The sequence below is a fragment of the Octodon degus genome, unplaced genomic scaffold (genome assembly GCF_000260255.1).
Source record: "Octodon degus isolate 3935 unplaced genomic scaffold, OctDeg1.0 scaffold00170, whole genome shotgun sequence".
Classification (NCBI taxonomy): Eukaryota; Metazoa; Chordata; class Mammalia; order Rodentia; family Octodontidae; genus Octodon; species Octodon degus.
The window spans coordinates 1,945,432-1,955,807 of NW_004524746.1; positions in this window are offsets into that span (position 1 = coordinate 1,945,432).

A 10,376-nucleotide genomic window follows, 5' to 3' on the forward strand; every position below is an offset into this window, starting at 1 on the left:
AAATTTTGACTCTTTTTTCATAAACTAATTGATTCTACACAAATTACATCAAAACCAAGATTATGTGATAAAAACAATTTAAAATAAATTGACATGAGATTTCTAAAAAGAAAATTATTTTTATTTTAAAACCTACATGGCTTATCTTTGTTCAGCAACAATCTGGGAAAATATAAGAAAATATATAAAATGTTGAGGAATATATTTTTAGGAGATAGCTGAAAACGCTGTCTCATACAGATATTCTATACTATATAAATGAAATTCAACAATACAGTGACTGTAACATGTACATAAGTGAATAAATAAATTCACCAATGTCATATTAGTTATCAAAAAGGTTGTCTCTTATTCGGTGCTGTCTGATTATGGGACGTGACTAACTTCTAGGTCAGTTAAGTAGGTGGCATCCGTGGAATGTCTTAGCTTCTAGTGCAGTGAAAGTCTTGACATAGTAGTAAAAGTTGGATGACCTTTTTCTCAACACAGGCAGTAAAGGGAGCATGTTCCTATTGCAAATTCCACCCATCGGACTTACTCAAGCTCTCTTCAACTTAAGTAGAATATATGTTAGAGTCTCAAAGTCTTGCAAGTGGTGGAAAATAGTGGTGTAGGCCAGAAAAATTAGCTATGTTAACAAAAGACTATGAACTTCTGGGTAGCAGGATTCCCTGCTGGACAGAGGCATGCAAGTCATAATTAAATGTCCTGCTCATATTTATTTTTCTTCCCAGACGTATCATATACACACAGCCAATTGGAAATGATGGAAAATGACAAGACTGATGGCAAGGCCAAGGTATGTGGGTGAGCTCAACCAGACAGGCACACTCTTACTAGCAGTGGCCAAAGAATACCTTACATACCTAGTTCAGCTGATGAGGAATGTCCCTCACTTGACAAATGTTCTCTCATGAAAATCTAAACCACTGTGAATTTGAACTGTGTACTCTCAGAAGGGAAGAGGGTACTTGTCTGTGGCCCTGTGGGTCTCCCTCAACAAAGGTTTCAGATCTGCAGGGGGGCTGCAGTGGTCCTCAAGCGCAGCGCTAGCTCCCTGTCCCTGCCCAGGATGGCGAAAGAACAAGAACTTGATCCACCCGTTCATCATCCCTGGAAAGAACATTTTAAATTACAATTTGAGCTGACTGACTGTATTTCTGAAGATGTGTTGATAAGTAAAACTGAGTTAAAATTTGGGGAGTATTGTCTCAAGGAAATTTTCTGTTAGGGGTTAAAATCAGACTTCTCAGGAAGAATGAAGGATCTGAATGTAAACAAAGGTTTTTATTAGAAAGATTTCATTTTGGTTGACTGATAGGTGTCCTTGGGAAAGCAGCCACCTAGGCTAACAGGTGCCCTTAGGATTTTTTATGGCATAAAACAGATGACCTCATCATCTTTAGGAAGATTCAATTACATAATAGAACTGAAAGGAGGAAACTATTTCCCATAGCAAACTATGTGTTCTCAAAATACATTAGGTAGAATTTGGGAAAAAGTGTATATCCACTATTTCAAGTTGAAAGAAGACTTGATGGAGATTCACTTTAGGCTTGGGACTAATGAGCAGGTCACACCCAAGAGATGGCCCTCATAATTAGCCCTTGGAACCACACATAAAGCATTAAAAAAGGTACGGATGTGGATAACCTTTCCTGTTCCTACCTTTCAGGGGGCGCCGCACACCGCTAAGGAAGCCTGCTTTACCAGAGGTTGCACTGGAGAACCTGAACACAGCCCTGCACTGGACATAATCAGGTACATCTCTAACAGCTGCTTTTCAGCAGGGCTTCTTTAGTCAATGCTAATTCTATGTTACTGCTTCCTGTAACTTTTTATGGTGTGAAAAGTCTTTATACATGTCATATCAAAGCAGCCATACACCTAGCTTTGGAAGCGAGCTCTCTCACCACACTATTCAGCACATGCTGCAGCAACGCTGAACCTGAACTTTGCCCACACTGAAAGGTGTTAAAGCTTTGTTAATGTGCATTAAGCCACAAGATTCTTGGCATAATGACTGAAACTGTGACACTTCTAGAAGGATTGGCATCAATTTTTTTGGTTTTGGTTAAAAAATAAACCTTATCTTATTGTCACCTTATTAACTGTGCCGCTAAATTGTGTGTGTGTGTGTGTGTGTGTGTGTGTGTGTATTCATACATGTGTGTGAAGAGAGACAGTGAGAGACAGACAGAGAGAGACAGAGAAAAAGGAACAAAGGACGGGTAGAACCGAGATAATATCGACACATAATCTATTCGTAAATTGATTTGATATGTACACATCCTACATGTGAGAGCAGAAGCTGTGTACTGGAGGTGAACAATATAAACTTATTATGAAAAATTTAAAATTTTGAAACTAACTTACCATAGAAATCATATTTTTAAAAATTTCTCTGTAGATGGATATTTAGTGAGAAATATAGAATGGAATAACTAAAATCAGAATCCACTAGTTAAAATAGTCTATATTTGCATTCACAACATGATGTAAAAAAGAACCTTTTATCACCAACAACAAGAGCAACAACGATTCCTGAAGACAAGTCACAATTCGTTTTGTACAAATATTTTTAATTTATCACCCTAGGTCACTATTCAGGCTCCCTCTCTTCACTGCAGTCTCGACAAGATGTATGCACAGCTGTTGGGTCAGTTTGAGGATTATGGAAACGTTAATGTAATGTTTAGAGAGCCAGAGACCGTAATATTAGGGTCAGATCCGCGATGCAGCCAGAACACAGCATCCAGAATAATAATTTTAAAGCAATTCGAGCTTTTCATGGGTGTTTTTCTGAAGTCCATGAAGAAGTCATATACTCTGAGTTACTAAATTAAAGATAACAAGACATCATGTATTAACCTTTGTTACTCTCCTATTATCTTGTTTTGAAATTTTGTTCTATTTTTTGCTCTTTAAAATAAAAAAAGAAAGCATATAGCCTGCCACAATACTTGAAATCCTCCTTCACTCTCTCATCAGCTTGTCTGTTATAATCTAACTTGTGTTTTCTCGCCAAAATCTCTTAAAAAACTTCCATGTATTGTTTCTTAAAACTCTTTTCACACCATTTTTTTTTCTCTTTCTACCCACATTCCTGTTTCTAATACTGCATCGTGGAGCAGTAAAAATCAGTTAAGCTAGGGAATATTTGGGAGATCGATGCAAGGAGGAAGACTGACTAGTTAAAATCAGAATTGTAGTAGCCAGGAAAAGAGAAAGACAAGAGTCATTCATTGGTTAACAAATGGCAATCTCATATTAGCAAGCTTTTGGGTTGTTGTTTACCTGCTTGTGTATCCAAATGATTATTGCCTTTCTGGTTTAATGTCACAGGCAGGTCGGCATGTAACATGGGCCCTTTCCTCCCTGCTTTTGTGTTGCCAAGTTCCTAGTGTGTTTCCATTGGCTGTTTTTTTTTTTTTTTCTTTTTTAACATGATCCAATTCATTCATGCTTCTGAGAATGTTTCCTTTCTTTAACACATTTTATATTTTCCAAATCTCAATTGCCAATTCTTTCTCTACTATTTTATTTACTTCCATTTGCATTCCTAACACTGTTCTTTATTTACAACAGTGGTCTGAAAACTCACCTCTGCTAAAATCCCAGATTCACACAAATATATACACAATTAACAATTTCTCAAATTTTACCAGAAATGCACATTTTATGGGCAAATGCCTATTATATTTCCAAGCCTTCCTTGCCTTAAAGAAGACTCTTTACCAGGAAGATTACATATGCTCTGTTTAAGGCATTGTTACATTGCTTGAATTCTGTACGTACAATTTGCTTTGTGTTTCTTTCCTCCAGTGGTTGCAAATGCCCTCTTTTAGCTTACTGCAACAGCTGCTTCAACATCCTGTTCACAGTGGTGTTGGGTTACATCAAGGATCACTGAAATGCCAGAAAACTGGCTGTCATCCAGGACCTTGGTGCTGGTGATACTGGCTGGGCATTTTAGATAAAGTATGGCTCCAATTGATGGTGATGAAATGTATTATGAATAAGATACAGTACTTAGAACACATGGGATCTCACTAATGTGCAGCGGATAGTGCTTGGCCACTGTTCTTTAAACCTTTCGTTTGGCTGGAAACCTGTCATCAGTATCACAGACCACACCTTCCAGCCTAACCATTTGAGTTGCTGCTTCTCTTAGTGCATTATTTCACAGTGCGTGCTGCATAGGCACGCATCTAATGATAGCCTGATTTCTCATTTAGCTGCTGTAAATGTTCCATGTGGAAAATATAGCCACACTGCAATGCTCAAAACACTAACCCCTAAAAATGGTTGTTCAAAGCTCAATGAAATAGCTAAAACCAATATTTGCATGATTGTTGCCTTGTTTTGTGCCATAAGCCAAGGTGTACTGGATCACGTACAGATGCACATCTGACTTTAAAAGTCTTGACAGTGTAACTTCTGAGAACTCTACTGATTAAGGAAACTGGAGCTTGGTGGAAACTGTGATCACAAGACTGTCTTGTTGAGACTATGAATACAAAATAAGGAGGCTGTAGTTAGTACAAACACAGCAAAGCAATGAAGCAAGTGAACAAGAACACTGATATCACGGGGGTAATGGATGCAAACATGGGAAGAAGGGAATCACAGAATCACAGTTCAGATAAAGAGCTGGGTACAAGCAAGAAAAGCCCAAAGAGATAGCAAGAAACAGAAGTTCCTTGGTGGGTGATGGTTTAAATCCATCAAAAGGACAATGGCTTTTAAAAAGACACTGATTGTGAAATGTGTGGTGTTGATTTATGAAAAGAATTTTTTTTTCCACTAAAAGAATAAATGAACTTGGGAAAAGCGCTAGAAAACTTAAAATACATATTTGTGTGTGTATTTGCAAATTCTTTGCAATTAAATATATACCTTCAAATTTTCCATTTTGCCTTGTAAAATTTTTATTTTATTTTGTTTTGTTGAGTGAGACAGGGACTCCCTGTATTGTCCAGGACGTTTTTCAATACATAAGCTACCTGGTCTTCCTGCCTCTGACTCCAGAGTTGCTGGGACTTGCAGCATGTGCCACCTTACCCTGCTGTAACATTTACCCATTTAATCATTTTTAAGTGTAACATGTAACGTATTAAGTGCATTCAAAATGTGCAAATTAAAGGGAGACAGGGAGAGAGTAGAAGTTGGTTTGACTGTAATCTCCCTAAAATTTTTATTATACAATAAGAATGATTTTAAATATTGGAAAAGATATTAAAATTCCATCTTTTTAAAACATGCTTGTGATAAGTATGTCATCTATTTATTACTTGGACTATGGTTTTTCTTATTAAACTAAAAATTAAATTTCTTTTATCTCTTGTTTAAACCCAATACAGTGATGGAAAATATATTTCAATCCAAATAAATTTGATCCTTTTATATTTTAACCACATATTAATACATGCAAATAGTAATTCTGTTTGAAATATTGATATATGGTATATTTACCAATAGATGTTTCATTTTTGTAAAATTAAGTACTTTCTACTTGATTCAAAGCTATCATTCTCAGTAATCAATTGCAACTGAAGAGTCGTTCTAATTTTCAACCTTTGTTTTTATGAGCCTGCCTCAGTTACTCTTCTCTCATTCCTAGAACAAAATATGCAACACCCAAAATTAAGGAAAGGTTTATTTAGCTCATAGTTTGTGGAGGTTTCAGTCCATACACAGCTGGCTCCAGGGCAGATCAGCACATGGCAGAGGGCAGCAGGTCAAGGCAGCAGAAAATAACAAAGAGCGAAGGCAAAAGGGAGGAACAGCAGCAGTGGCGGCAACAGAGAGCAAGTCAGTCTCCCTTACATTGTATTCAGGCTGTCTGCCCTAGGCCAGGCATAGCACTCACACCTGTACTCTCAGTAGCACTCACACCCATAATCCCAGCAGCACTCACACCCATAATCTCAGCACTGGATCATGAATTAATCACAAACTAAAATTCCACCTCATAACTGCATGAGGTTTTGGGGAAACAACTAGACACAAGCCATAACAGAGCCATAGTATGAAGGAGCTCTTTTACAATAATAAATCACACAAACCACATATCTATAAAGGTAACTTCATGGGGTTAAGTAAAATTGTAAACATATTTCAATGTCTATTTGAAATCTTTTAGACTGATGGGGTAATGCTAATGCTTGTACAGCTTTGAGGTCCCTCTGAAGAAAACAATACAAACATAAAAATTCAGTATTTATTCCAAATGCAAAATAAATCACAAGTTTACCTTTTTAACACATTCACAAGGGGTCTGTAATTTGTATGTGTTGCTGTTAGGTGATTCTGATTTGAACCCATTGCATTCCCACCCTCTGGAAATACCAGTGGTACATGCATGACTGTACCATCAAGTGGCATGGGGCAGTCCCTTTGGGTGGTGTAAACTGCCCAGTTGGACAGTCATGCATGTACCAGCAGTGGTAGAAACTGCCTAATGTGACAGTCATAAAAGTACCACTGGTGGTTCAAGCCAAACAGAGTGGATTAAAGATTGATGTATGTGGGCCGGCGAGATAGCTCAGCAGACTAAGTGTCTGATTAGGCAAGCACAGGGACTGGAATTTGGTCCCCAGCACCATATGTCATGCCAGCCCTGACCTTGGGCACCTGAGCCAGCCACTGAGTCCAGGCATGGTGGCGCATGCCTATAATCCCGGTACTGGGGAGGCTCCAAACAGTAGGATCACTATGAGTCCAAGCTGCATAGTGAGACCCTGTACCAAATACATAAAATAAATAAATAAATAAAAAAAATTGATGTATATTGGAGATCCCACATGGCTGACTAGAAAATCAGTCATTGGGCCAGCCAGGTAGCTCAGTGGACTAAAGCATCTGCCTTGGCAGAGTGCAGTGGCTGGATTAGATCCCTAGCATGCTGTGCTGATCCCACCCCCAGGGCACGCTGAGAAGGGCGAGACTGAGTGTGGTGGCACATGCCTGTAATCCCAGCAATTGGGAGACTGAAAACAGGACAATCACTACGAGTCTGATCTACATAGTGAGACCCTGTATACCCTGTAGACCCTGTCCTAAATTCATTAAAAAGAAAAAGAAAAAAGAAAGAAAGAAAAGAAAAAAGAAAATGGGTCACATTGGAAATGGTCAGAGAAGGTTCACTGAGAAAGAAGGCATCCTGGAGTGGAAAACTAATAGGCAAGATGACATATGAAGATCAAATCACACAAATGGACAGTTTGAAAAGGGGAAGCAAGGGGAGATAGCTCAGCAGCACAAGCAGCTGCCTTCCAAGTGCAAGGTCCTGAGTTCCATTCCTAGTACAAAACAAAGAGGGAAGTAGTGCTGCCAGGGCTGGTCTGCCTCCCTGCCCCACCCAACACCACTAGAGAGCCAGCATTTCAAAAGTGTCACAAATAGCCTGAAGGACCAACTAGCAGTGCAGAGGCCAGATTCCTGGGACAGACTAGGAGGATCCTGGCCACTCCCTCCAAGCGCTCCCTCGAACAGTGGAGAAAGTGGCACTGCTGCCGTCTCCTCTGCAGTACTTCTTGTGGGCAGGGGAGGGACCCTTCCAAGACAGGCCATACTGAAGATAAACAGGCAAAAGCACCCTACCCCACACCACTTGACGTCTGCTCAGCCCTGGCATTCACCTGCCAAGTCGCCCTGAGAGTAGTGAGTTCATTCGGCCCTCACCCTGCGAGAGGGCTGCCCTGCTGAGCTGCAGGCCACTGCAGTCTGCGAGCCTGGGCCTAGTCCCATATTTCCACTTCCGGCTGCATCCAGCTTGACCCCACCCTGTGTGCCAGCCCACTGCCTGAGTCATCTGTGTGAAAAGTCTACGTGTGGTCATTTTCACTCAGACTGTATGAGAGCGAGAAGAAAATGGCGTGGATGGTCTGGCTTTATGGCGCAACAGTCCTGAGAGAACTGACAGAAGGTGTTGCTGGAGTGCAGGAGCTGATCCTTGCTGATTAATTATTGTAGTTTTTATTGTTGTTACTTCTTCAGTTTTGATTTAGTTGCAGTCTACTTCCTCTCTCCTCCTCTCTCTACTTCTCCTCTGTAGCTCTAGGATCTTTAGCAATGCTATTGTTTTATTATTTTGGGGGTGTTTTTCCACATTTCAAATTCTTCACGTTTCTTTCCCTAAATTTCGCTGTCCTTCAGTCATTCCCATCTTATATCACACTGATCTGTCCTATCTACTCAGTTCCTGTTGCTCTTTCTTCCTGTTGCACCTGGTCCATTACCACCCTTTGTCTCCTCTACCTTACGGGTACATAAATAAATCAACAGATTCTTACCACCTCACAACACTCCTTAAACTATAATTACATCTCCCTCCTCCTACATCCTACCCCTACTTCCACAAGTAACATTTTAAAACCTTCAAAATTTGCCATTTAATCCAACTAAAAAGATCTCTAACAGAATCTGACACTGTACCTATTTTTTCTTTTAACCTGTTTTATTTCTCCTATCCACTACTCCATCTAATCACTTACACTACTCTTTATTATTTTTTTTCTGTATCTTAGGGAAGGGTCTGCAAGGTGTTCAGGATCTCACTACTAGATCAGACTCCTAGTGATGCTCCTATTTACAGCCTCCCAAGAGCTGGGGTTACAGGCGTGTGCCCCCACACCCAGTCTTACTGGCCATCTCAGCGTGTGTGGGGGGGATTGGTACAACACTCCTCTTTCATCCCTTCCTTCATCTCATCTTTCTCTTTCCACATTGCAGACTAACCATGAATAACAAAATAGTAGATGCTGTAAAGGTGTCTTGATGACTTTTCTCTCAGTACTGACAAAAAATACCTGACTGCTCAAAATTGAGGAAGAAAGGTTTACTTAGCTCACAGTTTGTAGAGATTTCAGTGCATTAAAGTGTCCTCAAGGCAGGATAGCACGTGTCAGAGGAGCAACAGTTCATGGTGACGGAAGACAGCAAGACAACAGGAGCTACAAGGGAGGAGCAGCTGAGAGCGAGCCTCTCTCCCTCATTTGTACTGTACTCCAGCTACCTGCCCCACAGTGTGTGCAGCACTCACACCCATAATCCCAGCACTGGACCATGAATCAATCAAAAACTCTAAAGTCCTCCCCATGACTATATGAGGCTTTGAGGGTCATCTAGACACAAACCATAACAAAAGGTTACTTATAAAGGGAAAAAGTGTAAATGCAATGTTAAGCTAAAAGATGTTTAATTATAGCTGCTGATCGGTTACAAGCAATATTAACTTTTCACAACACAGTGACAGAGTTCAAACCTTTTAATTAAAGGCTAGAAGGGATAAACTAAAATCTTGGAACAAATAAAGTCATGAACACATTGCTGTGAGGAAGAAGTTAACTAAAAAGATCTTTACCTTAACTATAATTTCTCCTCACTGAACCTTCAGTGTGTGTTTGGGTGTGTACACACACGCTCTCTCTCTCACACACACACACACACACACACACACATACACACAATATTCACTCAGTAACATGGGAAAATAGGGCATTAAAGGTCCACTTATGGCTCATATCTAGGTACCCTCCCACAGCCCCATGTGGTTATAGGTTGGACTTTTTAGAGCTCCTTGGATCTAGGGTGTTTGAATGGGATTATGGTGTTTGGTACTAAATTCTACTGAATGAAATTGGCATTTTGGGTGGGACTGAATAGGTGTCCTGAGAAGGAAAGCCCCTTCCTGATGCAGGTGGCACCATCCAATAGGCTTGCAGCATAGATGGACTATAATGGGATAGAAAAAAATGCCAGCTCACCGCTTGCTGCTTGCTGCCTCCTGCCTGCCCTGGCATGGACTATTTCTTATCTGCCATACCCACCTACTGTGCCACCTTTTCTTAGAATTAGGTGAGTATGGACTGAAACCTTTGTAAACTGTGGCACTCCTTTGTTTATTAACCCAGGTGTTTTGTCTTAGTAATGAGAAAGTAACCAATGCAAGCCAAACCCAACTATACCAAGGCAGACATAGGTGATACTAATGGAAAGGAAAAAAAACATTGGGTAGCACAGCTTTAGGAGTTGATGAAAGAGAAAAAGAAACCCAGTGAGTTAAAAGAGAATATGACACAAAAGTATGTGGAATTATGAAAAATGAGCAACATAAATATAGGAAAAATAAAAAATTATAAGGGCTAACCAAAACAGCTGAAAACATTAATGATAAATTTACCAAAGATATAGAAATCAAAACTAATATCTGGAAGAAATATCAGATATAAAATTATATAAATTCATAAATTACAGAAATAGCCAGTGTGAAGACAAGGTTTTTATTATTTTTTTTCAAAGTTTTATTGATAAACAACAATGAGACAGTTTCAAATCAAATCGGAAGTACAGTTTCAACAAATAATACACTG